Source organism: Equus quagga, chromosome 11, assembly GCF_021613505.1.
Source record: "Equus quagga isolate Etosha38 chromosome 11, UCLA_HA_Equagga_1.0, whole genome shotgun sequence".
Lineage (NCBI taxonomy): Eukaryota > Metazoa > Chordata > Mammalia > Perissodactyla > Equidae > Equus > Equus quagga.
In genome coordinates this window covers 79102809-79119386 of record NC_060277.1, presented here as the reverse complement: position 1 = coordinate 79119386, position 16578 = coordinate 79102809, and positions in this window count along the sequence as shown.

Sequence of the window (16578 nt, the reverse complement as noted above, 5' to 3'; positions counted from 1 at the left end):
TAAAATTGATATGTTGGACTTCATTAAAGTTAGAAATTTCTTCTCTGAGAAAGACACTGTTCAGAGAATGAAAAGACAAGCCACAGACTGGGAGAAAATATTTGATAAACACATATCTGATAAGGACTTGTATCCAATATATACAAAGAACTCTTAAAATTCAAGAAAACAAACAACCCAGTTAAAAATAGGGATAAGATGTGAACAGACCCCTCACCAAAGATGATATACAGATGGCAAATAAGCATAGAAAAATATGCTTGTTTCAGTCCGTTTGGGTTGCTATAACAAAATAGCACAGACTGGGTAGCTTATAAAGGGAAGAGGCTGGAAGTCTGAGATCGGGGGCCAGCCTCGCCAAGTAGAGGCCCTTTCTGGGTCATAGACTTCTGGTTGTATCATGGCAGAAGGGCCTAGGGAGCTCTGTGGGAGCTCTTATAAGAGCACTAATCTCATTCATTAAGGCTTCACCATTATGACCTAATCACCTCCAAAGGCCTCACCTGCTAATACCATCACCTTTGGGGGGTTAGGATTTCAACATATGAATTGGAGGGGGGGGATGGAGCACAAACATTTAGACCATTACAATGCTCAGCATTATGTAGGGAATTGTAAATTAAAATGAGATAGCACTACACACCTCTTAGAACGCCTAAAACCCAAAAACACTGGCAACACCAAATGCTGGCAAGCATGTAAAACAACAGGAACTCTCATTCTTTGCTGGTGGGAATGGAAAACGGTACAGCTGCTTTGGAAGACTGACAGCTGCTTACAAAGCTAAACATACTCTTACCATATGATCCAGCAGTCACACTCCTAGGTGGTTACCCAAATGTCCACACAAAAACCTGACCATGAATGTTTATAGCAACTGTATTCATAATTACTAAAAACTGGAAGCAATCAAGATGTCCCTCATTAGGTGAATGGATAAACAAACTGTGGTACAGCCATACAATGGAATATTATTCTGAGATAAAAAGATAAAAAGTGGGCTTCAAGCCACACAAAGAGATGGAGCTTAAATGCATATTGCTAAATGAAAGAAGCTGGTGTGGAAAGGTTATGTACTATGTAATCTCAACTATGTGACATTATGGAAGAGGCAAAATGTAGAGACAGTAAAAAGATAAGTGGTTAGCAGGGGTTGGGAGGTTCACGACTTGTAACAAGTGTACCACACTAAGGCAACATATTTATAACAGGAGAAACTGCATATTGGAGTGGGGAGTGTGGAGCTGTATGGGAATTTTATGTACTTTTTGTGACATTTTTCTGTAAACCTAAAGCTGTTATAAAAAATAAATTATATTAATTTTAAAAAACCCAAGAAACTTTTGCTTTGCAAAAAAAACGGGGAAAGGGATGAAAAATAAGCCACAGGCTGGGAGAAAATATTTACAAGCCATGTATCTGACAAAGCACTAGTATCTAGTATATATAAAGAACTCTCAAAACTCAACAGTTAAAACATTCCATTAGAAAGTGGACAACAGACATGCAGGGACATTTCACTGAAGAGGATGTACAGGTGGTAAATAAGTACAAACACACCCAGCAGGCAAGGTAAGATCAAGGCCAGACCAAGACTAACAGATTTGGTTGGTAAAGGCCAATGAGCCCTTTTTAGATTTTATCATTTACGTAAACAGTGAAAGGAACTGTATACAGGTGCTAGTTCCTCATGGTCCTTGTTCCAGACATCAGAAAACATGATACTGAAGCAAAAAGCCTGGTGATTCCAATGTGAGTCATGGGACGCCTGTTGCTGAGGAGCCTATTCCGCAAGATGGCTAAGTGGTATTATAGTCTGCAGCTATACCTTGAGGAGCTGGGACAGAAGGCCTCATACTTCATCAAAATCTGTGAGCTATAGAGAAACTGCCCCAATGACAGTCTCCCAGAGGAAACAGAGGGGCAAGAAGGACATGGCCTTTTAGCAACACCTCCCATCCTCCTGTGCCCTGGGAGGATCACAAAGCATCTATCAAGATTCAGATTAGTTGCAGGTCAAGTCTTTGCTTCTGTAACCTCTGTAGACACATTCAAAATAACCATAAGTAAAAACAAAACACTAAAACCCAGAGTGTGATCCCTTTATGTTCCCACCCCATTCCTGCCCCAATGCAAGTTGTTCTGAAGCAAAATCAGACTGAGAAAAACTGAAAAGGAGAGAGAAGAAGGAACCTAATGACAATGTTGATCTAAAACTGTTACCAAAAAGACAAGTGAATCCTAAGTCTAAAAATACTAAAAAAAAAAAAAGAAAGAAAGCCATGGTAGATCAGAGCACAGACTACAGCTAAAGGACTTAATAGATAATGAAAACTATGGGATACACTTAAAGCAGCGATCAGAGGACAATTCATAGCACTAGATATTTCTATCAGTAAAAATGAAAGAATGGAAATAATTAAATACTCAATAGAAAAAAAAATGAGAGTTCTGGGCCAAGATGGCAACATAGGAGGCTCCTGATTTCACCTCCTCCTATGGATACATGGGATCTGTAGCTACACATGGAACAATTCTCTCTGAAGGAAATCCAGAAACTCTCTGAGCAACTCCTACACATCGGAGAACCTAGAAAATACCTACATCAATACAGGTAGGAAAGGCTGAGACACGCTCTCATCATAAACCCCACACCTGGCACAGCAACATACAATTGGGCAGGAATTCACAGCTCCCAGCTTCTCCCTGAGTAGTAAAGGGTTTGCACCCAACACCTAATGCCCCAACTTTTAAACTGTCCACCTAAGGGATAGGCCCCCAAAACACCTAGCTCTGGAGCCAACAGGGCTTCTGTCTACAAGACCCACAAGACTATAGCAAACAAAGAAGCAGTTCTTAATGGGCTCACGAGGACTCACTGTGGTTATCCTCCCAGGACTCAGCACAGAGGGTGTGGCCAGTAATGCCCATCTCCCAGTCTTTCCCTGACAGAGGCCTATTTGCAAACTTTAAAAGCTGCTGTGTAAGTATGTGGTTTCTAATCAGCCTGTGTCTAGGTGCTGAGATCCTCCCCTTTGAGGACACTGACAGGTCTTGGCACACCCTCAACTACTGGTAGCCACTAAGAACACAGAAGGAAAGTTGGACAACCAGAATGTTTGAGAGACAACCAAGAGCTTGGGCTGGACTAAATGATGTTTCATCTCCTACATGAGACTACTCTGTCAGGACTGGGAGAGGTGGCTGTTTTATCTAATGAACAAACACCAACACAGAGAGACAAGGAAAACAGAGAAACAAAGGAATATGTTCCAAACAAAAGGACAAGATAAAACTCTAGGAGCTGGCCCCCTGACCAAGTGGTTAAGTTCGCATGTTCCGCTTCAGTGGCCCAGGGTTTTGTCAGTTCAAATCCCTGGCATGGACAGGCCACTGCTTGTCAGGCCACGCTGAGGTGGCATCCCACATAGCATAATAGAAGGACCTTACAACTAGAATATACAGATGTATACTGGGGGGCCTTGGGGAGAAGAAGAAAAATATTTAAATAAAAGTAAAGAAGACTGGCAACAGATGTTAGCTCAGGTGCCAATCTTTAAAAAAAAAAAAAAAACCCTCCAGAAACAGACCTTAATGAAATGGAGATAAGTGACTTATTTGACAGTTCAAAAAAAAAAAAAAAAAAAGAACAGTCATAAAGATGCTCATTGAGGTCAGGAGATGATAAACAAAAGTAAGATTGCATGAACAATTGAGCAGTTGTCCAATGGATGAACAAAGTGAGAATTTCAACAGAGATAGAAAATTTTAAAAAGCACCAAACAAATCATAGAACTGAAGAATATAATAATTGAACTGAAAAACTCAATAGAGGAGTTCACAGTGAACTAGATCAAGCAGAAGAAAAGATAAGTGAACTTGATAACAGGGCAATGGAATTCATCCAATCAGAGGAGCAAAAAGAAAAAAGAATGAAAATAGCTTAAGGGATGTATGAGCTAACATCAAGCAAACCAATATTCACATTATAGGGATCCCAGAAGAAGAGAGAGAGAAAGGAGCAGAAAGCTTATTGGAAGAAATAACGGCTGAAAGCTTCCCTAAGCTGGGGAAACAGACATCCAGATCCAGGAAGCCCAGAGGGTTCCAAATAAGGTGAATCTAAAGAGATCCACACTGAGACACATTTTGTAATTAATTGTCAAAAGTTAGAGACAAGGAGAGAACCTTAAAAGCAACAAGAGAAAAACAACTCGTTACATACAAGGGATCCTCCATAAGACTATCAGCAGATTTTTCAGCAGAAACTTTGCAGGCCAGAAGAGAATGGCATGATATATTCCAAGTGCTGAAATAAAAAAATTAAATTAAAAAAACCCAGCCCACCAAGAATACTCTACCTGGAAAAGTTGTCCTTCAGAATTGAAGAAGAGAGAAAAAGTTTTCCAAACAAGCAGAAGCTGAAGGAGTTCATCACCACCAGACCAGCCTTACAAGAAATATTAAAGGACTTCAAGCTGAAATTTAAAAACACTAATTAGTAACAGGAAAACATATGAAAGTGTAGATCTCACTGTTAAAGATAAATATATAATTATATTTGGAATACTCTAATGTTGTAACAGTGGTAGGTAAATCACTCATAAATCTAGTTTGAAGGTTAAAAAGACAAAAGTAGTAAAAACTGTAACAACGATAATTTGTTAATGGATACATGAGATAAAAAAGTCATGATATCAAAAACATAAAATGTTGGGGGAAGAGTGAAAATGTAGAGCTTTAGTGTATATTCAAAGTTAGGCTGTTGTCAGCTTAAAACAGACAGTTATAAATATAAGATGTTTTATTTAAGTCTCCTGGTAACATAAAGCAAAAACCTGTAGCAGATACACAAAAGATAAAGAGTAAAGAATCTAAGCATATCATTACAGAAAACCATCAAATTATAAAGGAAGAGAGCAAAGAAGAAGAAAGGAACAAAGGAATTACAAAACAGCCAGGAAACAGTTAAAAAAATGGCAATAGAAAGTCCATACCTATCCATAATTACTTTAAATGTAAATTGACTAAATTCCCCAATCAAAAGACACAGAGTGGCTGAATGGATTAAAAACAAGCAAACAAGACCCGACTATATGCTGCCTATGAGAGACTCGCTTCAGCTTTAAGAATGCAACCAGACTGAAAGTGAAGGGATGGCAAAAGATATTCTATGTAAGCAGAAGCCAAAAGAGAGCAGGAGTAGCTATACTATATCAGACAAAATAGACTTAAGAGAAAGATGATGATAAAGACAAAGAAGGTCATTATATAATGATAAAGGAGTCACTTCAACAGGGGGATATAACATTTGTAAATATTTATTCACCCAACATAGGAGCACCTAAATATATAAAGCAACATTAACAGACCTAAGGGGAGAAATAGTCAGCAATACAATAATAGTAGGGGACTTCAGTACCCCACTTCCAACAATGGATAGATCATCCAGACAAAAAGTCCTTAAGGAAATGTTGGACTTAAACTACATATTAAACAAGTTGGACTTAACAGATATTTACAGAAAATTCCATCAAACAGCAGCAGAAAACACATTCTTCTGAAGTGCACATGGAACATTCTCCAGGATAGATGATATGTTAGAGCACAAAACAAGTCTTAATATATTTAAGAAGATTGAAATCATATCAGCCATCTTTTCTGACCACAATGGTATGAAACTAGAAATCAATTACAACAAGAAAACAGGAAAATTCACAAATATGTGGAGATTCAACAACATGGGAGATTCAACAACTGAACAACCAATGGGCCAAAGAAGAAATCAAAAGAGAAATTAAAAAAATCTTGAAATAAATGAAAATGGAAATACTGCATACCAAAACTTATGGGATGCAACAAAAGCAGTCTTAAGAGGGAAGTTCATACAAATAAATGCCTACATCAAGACACAAGAAAAATATCAAATAAACAACCTCACTTTACACCTCAAGAAACTAGAAAAAGAATAGATGAAACCCAAAGTTAGTAGAAGGAAGGAAATAATAAAGATCAGAGCAGAGATAAATGAAATAGAGATTAAAACAACAATAGAAAAGATCAATGAAACTAAGAGCTGTTTTTTTTAAAAAGACGAACAAAATAGACAAACCTTTAGCTAGACTTACCATGAAAAAAAGAGAGAGGACTCAAAATTAGAATGAAAAAGGACACATTACAACTGACGCCACACAAATGCAAAGGATCATAGGAGACTAATACAAATAATTGTACACTAACAAATTGGATAACCCAGAAGTAATGGATAAATTCCTAAAAATATACAACCTACCAAGACTGACTCATTAAGAAATAGAAAACCGAACAGACCAATTACTTGTAAAGAGATTGAATCAGTCATCAAAAACCTCCAAACAAATAAAAGTACAGGACCAAATGCCTTAACTAGTAAATTCTACCAAACATTTAAAGAAGAATTAATACCAATCCTTCTCAAACGCTTCCAAAAAATAGAAGAGGAAGGAACACTTCCAAACCTATTTTACAAGACCAGAATTACCCTGATACCAAAATCAGACAAGGACACTACAAGAGAGGAAAATTACAGACCAACATCCCTGATAAACATAGATGCAAAAATCCTCAAGAAAATATTAGCAAACAGAATTCAACACTATGATTGAGTGGGATTTATTCCAGGGATGCAAGGATAGCTCAGTATCCACAAATCAATCAGTGTGATTCACCACATTAAAAAAATGAAGGATAAAAATCATGTGATCATCTCAATAGATGCAGAAAAGAATTTGATAAAATTCAACATTGATTCATGATTAAAAAAAATTCTCACCACTGGGTATAGAGAGAATGTACCAAAGAAGATGTATGGATGCCACTAAGTACATGAAAATATGCTCAAAATTATTGGCCATTAATGAAATGTAAATTAAAACCACAATGAGATTTCTCTACATACATTTTAGAATGGCTACAGTAAAAGATGACAATATTAAGTGCTGACAAGGATTGGAATTCTTGTACATTGCTTGTGAGGACGCAAAATAGTTCAGCCACTTTGGAAAACAGTTTCACAGTTTCTTATAAACATGTCCGTCCCATATGACCTGGTGATCCTACTCCTAGGTATCTCTTCTTGAAAAAATGAAAACTTAAGTTCACACTTAAGTATACAGGATTGTTTATAGCAGTTCTATTCATAATAGACAAATCCTGGAAACAACCAAATGTCCTTCGATGGCTGAATGTTTAAACAATCTGTGGTAGGTCCAAATAATGGAATACTATTTGCCAATAAAAAGGAATGAACAACTGATACAGCAAGGATGAATCTCAAAGGGATCACACAGAGCGAAAAAGGCCAGTCTCAAAGTGTTACATACTATTTGATCACATTTACGTAACATTCTGGAGAAGGCAAAACTAGGGACGGAGAACAAATCAGTGTTTGAAAAGGGTCGGAGTTGGTGGAGATTTGACTGCAAAGAAGCAGCGTGAGATTTTTTTTCACAGCAATGGAACTATTCTGTATCATTATTTGTGGGGGTTACATGATGCCATACATGTGTTAAAATGTGTAGAACTGTAGATGAAAAAGTAAACTTTATTGTCTACAAGTTTAAAGAATAAAAAAAGACAGGAAAGTGTGAGCTGGGAAAAATAAGGCATCCAATACAAAATAAAAAGAGGACCCAGTAACCTAATTTGCAAAGGCACACCTTTAATTGTGGGATCTGTACTTAAGGAAGGTTCTGGAGGTGACATCAGCAACATGGAGGAGTGAGCAATTTTCTTTGTCTCTCCACCTTTGAACTACAACTAATTGGACATTCATTGCTCAACAAAGGATATCCACACAGCACCTCAGGACGCCTGAGAGACCTGCACTGCTATACATCAGAAGGTGGACAGACTTACTCTGAGGAGAAGGTGGAGATAGGTGAAAACTCTCTGACCCCCAGACAGCCTAGTACCTGTAAGTGACTTTCTATCAGCTGACACACTCATAGCATTGCCACGGCACCAAGGGTGGGCATGCGCATGCATCAGCGGCGCAACTGTGGAAACAAGTGACTACAGCCCTAAGCGCCCCACGATTGCTCCTTAGCCCAGTGGAAAAATCCACAGTCCCACAGAAACCGAAGGGAAAGCCTCTACTCAGCCTTAGTGGAGAGGCCCCGCCCAGCAATCAGACTGCTGGGAGGCCCTGAGGCAAAAGGGGCTCAGCTGGCTGAGCAACCTGCCTGGCTGCACTTAACACACAAAGCCCTGCTGTGGCCCCAAGGGGCCAAGGGAGACCCAGTGGGGCCACACAAGGGGGCAGTGAAAATTTGGAGCCCCAGTGAGACTGCTCCTTGGTCCAGGGGGAAAATCCATGGTCCCACAGCATCTGCAGGGAAAGTCTCTACTGACCTTAGTGGAGAGGCCCCGCCCAGCAATCAGAAGGCTGGGAGGCCCTGGGGCAAAAGGAGCTTGGCCAGCTGAGCAACCCGCTAGCTGCATCTAACACATGAAGCCCTGTTGTGGCCCTGAGGAGGCAAGGGAGACCCAGTGGGACTCCGTGAGGGGGCAGTGACAATTTGGAGCCCCAACGTGACTGCTCCCTGCTCCAGGGGGAAAATCCATGGTCCCACCACATTCACAGGGAAAGCCTCTGCTCAGTGTTAGTGGAGAGGCCCCACCCAGCAATCACAAGGATGGAAGGCCCTGGGGCAGAAGTAACACAGCTGGGTGAGCTAACCACAGACTGAAGTAGATACCCATAGCTCTGCTGTGGCCCATAATGGACAAGTGAGATCTTGCAGGACCTGACGGTGGCCGAGCTGTGAGTCTAGGTGAACCTGCTCCCGGCCACTGTGAAAGCCCATAACACCTCTGCAGACCCTAAGGAGAGAGCATGTCTAGGTGGTCTGTGAGAGTAGGCACCAGCAACACAAGGCCCCCTTGCAGTTGTCCCCACAGCTGATGAGAGACCCCAAAGGGTCACTGTGATCACAAGGAGTGGCCCAGGCTTGGCCAGTAACAGCTGACAGGGATCTTAGTCAGTGCAGATTACACAGCTGCTGCCCCCCACCCAGCCCCCGACCAGTAGAAGCAAGTGGAAGCAGTAACGAAACTCTATCTCTATGTGGAGCACAAATCCATGCTATAAAGCAGTATGAAAAAATATATTAAATCTCCAGAACAGAAGGAAAATGACAAGTACCCAGAAAACAATCCCGAAGACACTGAAATCTATAACCTAAATGACAATGAATTCAAAATAGCCATCAAAAAACTCAATGAGTTAAAAGAGAATACAGATAGACAACTCAATGAGTTCTGGAGCTATGTCACAAAAAATACTATAAAGAAGATACTATAAAGAAGAACCAATCAGAAATGTTGGAGATGAAGAACACAATGGAGGAGATCAAGAAAAATCTGGACTCTCTGAACAGTAGGATCGATAATACGGAAGACAGAATTAGCAGTTTGGAGGATAGGAATATAGAAATGCTGCAGATAGAGGAGGAGAGAGAACTAAGACTAGAAAGAAATGAAGAAACTCTCCGAGAAATATCTGACTCAGTTAGGAAATGCAACATAAGGATTATAGATATCCCAGAGGGAGAAGAGAAGGAGAAGGGGGAAGAAAGCCTGTTCAAAGAAATAATGGCTGAGAACTTCCCAAACCTGGGGAGAGAGATGGAATTCCATGTGACAGAAGCTAATAGATCGCCAAACTTTATCAATGTAAAAAGACCAATCCCAAAGCATATAGTAGTGAAGCTTGCAAAAGTCAATGACAAAGAGAAAATATTAAGGGCAGCAAGGCAGAAGAAAATAACCTACAAAGGAACCCCCGTAAGGCTGTCAGCAGATACCTTACAGGCTAGAAGAGAGTGGAATGATATATTCAAAACTCTGAAGGACAAAAACTTGCAGCCAAGAGTACTGTATCCAGCAAAGATATCCTTCCAATATGTTGGAGAAATAAAAACTTTCCCAGATAAACAAGAAGTTAAGGGAGTTCATCGCCACAAGACCCCCCTACAAGAAATGCTCAGGAAGACCCTCATACCTGGAAAATCAAAAAAAGGAAAGGGGTTACAAAACCCATAGCAAAGGAGATAAGTAGAAAGACAAAGTCAGAAAGTTGCAGCTCTCCATCAGATCAGGTTAGCAAGCTAAGTATAACATTAAAGATAAAAGGAAGGAAACACCAAGAATAAATATAATCTTGTCATTTTAATGACAAAGTCACAACACAAGAAGGAACGGGAAAAAAATCTGACAATAACAACCTAGAAGGGGAAGAGGAAAGGGATGGAATGGCTTAATCTAAGGAAATAAGAGGCTATCAGAAAATGGACTATCTCATCATAAGATGTTTTATACAAATCACATGGTAACCACTAAACAAATAACAAGAATAAAGACACAAATTACGAGTAAGAAGAAAGCCAATATAGAAAACTACCTACCTGAATTGGTAGTCCAAATATCATGGGACGGGAAACAAAGGAATGCATGAGAACCGGAAAACAAGTGATAAAATGGCAGCATTAGGCCCCTGCATTTTAATAATCACTCTAAATATAAATGGATTGAACTCTCCAATCAAAAGACACAGAGTGGCAGGATGGATCAAAGAACAAGACCCAGCAATATGCTGCATCCAGGAAACACACCTCAGCCCCAAAGACAAACACAGACTCAGAGTGAAGGGATGGAGGACGATACTCCAAGCTAATAATGAACATAAGAAAGCAGGTGTCACCATACTTATATCAGGCAAAGTAGACTTCAAAGCAAAACAGATAAAGAGAGATAAAGAGGGGCAGTTTATAATGATAAAAGGGACACTCCACCAAGAAGACATAACACTTATGCACTCAACACAGGAGCACCAAAGTATGTAAAGCAACTATAAACAAAACTAAAAGGAGATATCAACAACAATACAATAATAGTAGGGGACCTCAACACCCTACTAACACCAATGGATAGATCATCCAGAAAGTCAACAAGGAAATTGTAGAATTAAATGAAATACTAGACAAGATGGACTTAATGGATATATAGAGAACACACCATCCAAAAACAGCAGGTTACACATTCTTCTCAAGTGTGCATGGAACATTCTCAAAGATAGACCATATCTTGGGAAACAAAGCAAGCCTCAACAAATTCAAGAGGGTTGAAATAATATCAGGCATCTTTTCTGACCATAATGCTGTGAAACTAGAAACCAACTACAAGTATAAAGCTGGGAAAAGGGAAAAAATGTGGAGATTAAACAACATGCTACTGAACAACCAATGGATCATTGAAGAAATTAAAGAAGAAATCAAATGTTAGCTGGAGACAAATGAAAATGAAAACACGCCATACCAACTCATTTGGGATGCAGCAAATGTGGTCGTAAGAGGGAAATTCATTGCAATACAGGCTCACCTCAATAAACAAGAAAAATCTCAGATAAGCAATCTCAAATGACACCTATCAGAATTAGAAAAAGAACAAACAAAGCCCAAAGTCAGTAGAAGGAGGAAAGTAATAAAAATTAGAGCAGAAATAAATGAAATTGAAACAAAAAAGACTGTAGAAAGGATCGATGAATGAAAGAGTTGGTTCTTTGAGAAAATAAACAAAATTGGCAAACCCTTAGCCAGGCTCACCAAGAAAAAGAGAGAAGACTCAAATAAATAAAATTAGAAATGAGAGAGGAGAAATCACAACAGATACCACAGAAATACAAAAGATCATAAGGGAATACTATGAAAAGCTATATGCCAACAAATTGAACAACCTAGAAGAAATGGATCAATTCTTAGACTCTTACAACCTCCCAAAACTGAAGCAGGAAGAAATAGAGAATCTGAATAGACCAATCACAAGTAAAGAAATTGAAACAGTAATCAAAAACCTCCCTAAAAATAAAAGTCCAGGACCAGACGGCTTCCCTGGAGAATTCTACCAAACATTCAAAGAAGATTTAATACCTGTCCTTCTCAAACTATTCCAGAAAATTGAGGAAGAAGGAGCACTTCCTAACAGATTCTATGAAGCCAGCATCACCCTGATCCCAAAACCAGACAAGGACAACACAAAGAAGTAAAACTACAGGCCAATATCACTGATGAACGTAGATGCAAAAATCCTCAACAAAATTCTGGCAAACCGAATAGAGCAATACATTAAAAAGATCATACACCATGATCAAGTTGGATTTATACCAAGGACACAGGGATGGTTCAACATCTGCAAGTCAATCAACATGATACACCACATTAACAAAATGAGAAACAAAAACCACATGATCATCTCAATAGATGCAGAGAAAGCATTCAACAAGATCCAACAGCCATTTATGATTAACAAAAAACCCTAAATAAAATTGCTATAGAAGGAAAGTACCTCAACATAATAAAGGCCATATATAACAAACCCACAGCCAACATCATACTCAATGGGCAAAAACTGAAAGCCATCCCTCTCAGAAGAGGAACAAGACAAGGGTGTCCACTCTCACCACTCTTATTCAACATAGTACTGGAGGTCCTTGCCAGAGCAATTAGGCAGGAAAAAGAAATAAAAGGAATCCAAATAGGGAGGGAAGAAGTGAAACTCTTGCTCTTTGCAGACGACATGATCTTATATGTAGAAAACCCCAAAGAATCCATTGGAAAACCACTAGAAATAATCAACAACTACAGTAAAGTTGCAAGGTATAAAATCAGCATACATAAATCAGTAGCATTTCCATACTCTAACAATGAACTAACAGAAAAAGAGCTCAAGAACACAATCCCATTCACAATCACAACAAAAAGAATAAAATACCTTGGGGTAAAATTAAGCAAGGAAGTGAAAGACCTACACAACGAAAACTGCAAGACTTACCTGAAAGAAATTGATGATGACATAAAGAGATGGAAAGACATTCCATGCACATGGATTGGAAGAATAAACATAGTTATAATGTCCATACTACCTAAAGCAATCTACAGATTCAACGCTATCCCAATCAGAATCTCAATGACATTCTTTACAGAAATAGAACAAAGAATCCTAAAATTCATGTGGGGCAACAAAAGACCCCGAATCACTAAAACAGTCCTGAGAAAAAAGAACAAAGCTGGAGGCATCACAATCCCTGACTTCAAAACATACTACAAAGCTACAGTAATCAAAACAGCATGGTACTGGTACAAAAACAGGTGCACAGATCAATGGAAGAGAATGGAAAGCCCAGAAATAAAACCACACATCTATGGACAGCTAATCTTCAACAACGGAGCTGAGGGCCTACAATGGAGGAAAGAAAGTCTCTTCAACAAATGGTGCTGGGAAAACTGGAAAGCCACATGTAAAAGAATGAAAATTGACCATTCTTTTTCACCATTCACCAAAATAAACTCAAAATGGACCAAAGACCTAAAGGTAAGACCTGAAACCATAAGACTTCTAGAAGAAAATGTAGGCAGTACACTCTTTGACATCAGTATCAAAAGGATCTTTTCGGACACCATGTCTTCTCAGACAAGGGAAACAATAGAAAGAATAAACAAATGGGACTTCATCAGACTAAACATCTTCTTCAAGGCAAGGGAAAACAGGATTGAAATAAAACAACCCACCAATTGGGAAAAAATATTTGCAAGTCATATATCTGACAAAGGCTTAATATCCTTAATATATAAAGAACTCACGCAACTCAACAACAAAAAATCAAACAACCCGATCAAAAAATGGGCAGGGGACATGAACAGACATTTCTCCAAAGAAGATATATGGATGGCCAATAGACACATGAAAAGATGCTCATCATCGCTAATCATCAGGGAAATGCAAATCAAAACTACACTAAGATATCACCTTACACCCAATAGAATGGCAAAAATAACCAAAACAAAAAGTGACAAATGTTGGAGAGGTTGTGGAGAAAAAGGAACCCTCATACACTGCTGGTGGGAATGCAAACTGGTGCAGCCACTATGGAAAACAGTATGGAGATTTCTCAAAAAATTAAAAGTAGAAATGCCATATGACCCAGCTATCCCTCTACTGGGTATCTATCCAAAGAACTTGAAATCAGCAATTCCAAAACTCCCATGTTCATTGCAGCAGCATTTACAATAGCCAAGATGTGGAAGCAATCTAAGTGCCCATCAACAGATGATTGGATAAAGAAGATATGGTATATATATATACAAAGGAATACTACTGAGCCATAAAAAAGGATAAAATCGTCCCATTCACAACAACATGGATGGACCTTGAGGGTATTATGTTAAGTGAAATAAGCCAGATAAAGAAAGACAATTTCTGTATGACTCCACTCATGTGTGGAAGTTAAACATGTGGACAAAGAGAACAGATTAGTGGCTACCAGGGGAAAGGGAGGTGGGGGTGGGCACAAAGGGTGAAGTGGTGCACCTACAATATGACTGACAAACAATAATGTACAACTGAAATTTCACAAGGTTTTACTATCATAATCTTAGTAAAATGTAAAAAAAAAAAAGAAGAAGAAGCGTTCCCACATAATTGGTCTGGCCCTGGATATATTGGCCACATCGCCACTGCTTTAGTCATCTCCTACCTCTCCCTGAGGGAGACGTTTGTTAACACCCTTGACAGAGGGGAACCATGATGGTTTTGTGTCGTTTTAAGAAATGCTTAAGAAATACTTCTACGTATTATCTTTAAGAATTTACTGGTTTTGGACAGAGTGGGCGGAGCAAAATGGCGGGGTGAGCTGACCCGGGATTCTCTCCCCTCCAAAATACAACAAAAGATTGGAAGAACTGAATTTCAGAGAATAAACATAATGCCAGCTCGTTAGAGACCTACAATACCAAGAAGGCGGAGATCATAAACCTAGCTTTACACCCTCTGAGGCGCTGGAACGGTAGGGGAGGGGCCGCGTGACCGGGGGATCATCCAGGACTCCTGCCGCTGATTCAGTGGAGACCTGCTGACGGGGGGAAAGCTTCCGTCCGCGGGGACCCTATAAATCAAGGGCCTTGGGAGACCAGAGAATAGAACTGATCTGAACCCAGACCGGCACGTGAGAGTAACAGCCCCTCCCCCCCAGCAAAGCCAGTGGGTGCCGCCATCTTGCCCCAAAGCGGAGAGCTAACACACCGCGCTCGACCCCCATCTATTGGCGACAGGCTGTAACTGCAACTGAATTCTACCACCATGAGAAAAAAACGCTCCTCTACCATCCAGCAATTTATAAAAGCCCCAGACCAGAAGGAAAATAATAAAAACACAGAATTAAGTCCTGAGGACTTGGAATTAGGTAAACTAAGTGATAATGAATTCAGAGCAGCTGTAATCAAAAAACTCAATGAGGTAGAGAGAAAGATAGAGAAACAAGCCGAGTTCTGGAGTTACTTCACAAAAGAGATTGAAATCATAAAGAAGAATCAAACAGAATTACTTGAGATGAAAAACACAATGGACCAGATAAAACAGAATACAGATTCCCTGAATGCCCGTGTAGACAACATAGAGGAGAAAATCAGCATAATCGAGGACAGACAGGCTGAATGGCGCCAGACAGAGGAAGAAAGAGAACTAAGAATTAAAAAAAATGAGGAAAATCTCCGAGAGATAATGGATTCAATGAGGAGTAAGAACATAAGGATCATAGGAATTCCCGAGAATATGGAAAAGGAAAATGGAGCAGAAAGTGTGCTAACGAAATTATTGAAGAGAACTTCCCAAATCTAGGGATCAACGGAGAAATGTGTGTAGAGGAGGGTTTTAGATCTCCTAGATTTGTCAATGTAAAAAGACCCACCGCAAGGCACATAATAGTAAAGTTGGCAAATAGGAATGATAAGGAAAGAATACTCAGGGAAGTAAGAAAAAAAAAGAGAATAACCTATAAAGGAGCCCCTATCAGACTGTCAGCGGGTTTCTCTACAGAAACCCTACAAGCTAGGAGAGAATGGAGCGGTATATTCAAAGCTTTAAAGGATAAAAACCTTCAGCCAAGAATACTCTATCCAGCAAGAATTTCCTTCAGATATGAGGGAGAAATTAAATCTTTTCCAGACAAACAAAAGTTAAGGGAATTTGTAACTAAAAGCCCTCCATTACAAGAAATCCTCAAGAAGGCTCTCATACTTGAAAAAAGAAAAAAGAGAGAAAGGGGACACAATCCACAGACTAGGGAGACCGATGGATAGAACCAGAACAGGATAGCAAATATTCAACTATAGCATTAGGGTAAAAATAAGGAAACTACCAAAACAAGGACGATCTTAGCACTCTAACTACAAATTAATAAGACAAGTTGGAATAAAAAATGAAAATAATTATTTAGGAGGGGAAGAGCAAAGGGTCTAAATCAGTATTGGTCGAGTAAGTAAGAGACCACCAGAGAATAGACTATATTATACACGAGATTCTAAATACAAACTTCAAGGGAGACACTAAAATAAAGTACAGAACAGAGTCACAAGTCATAGATAAGGAAAAATCTAAGAAACCCAGCATAAGAAATTACAGTATTAAATGGGTAGTCTAAAGCACACAGGAAAAAAACCACAGGAAAACAAGATAATGAGCGACAGATTGACAGCATTAAGTCCACAT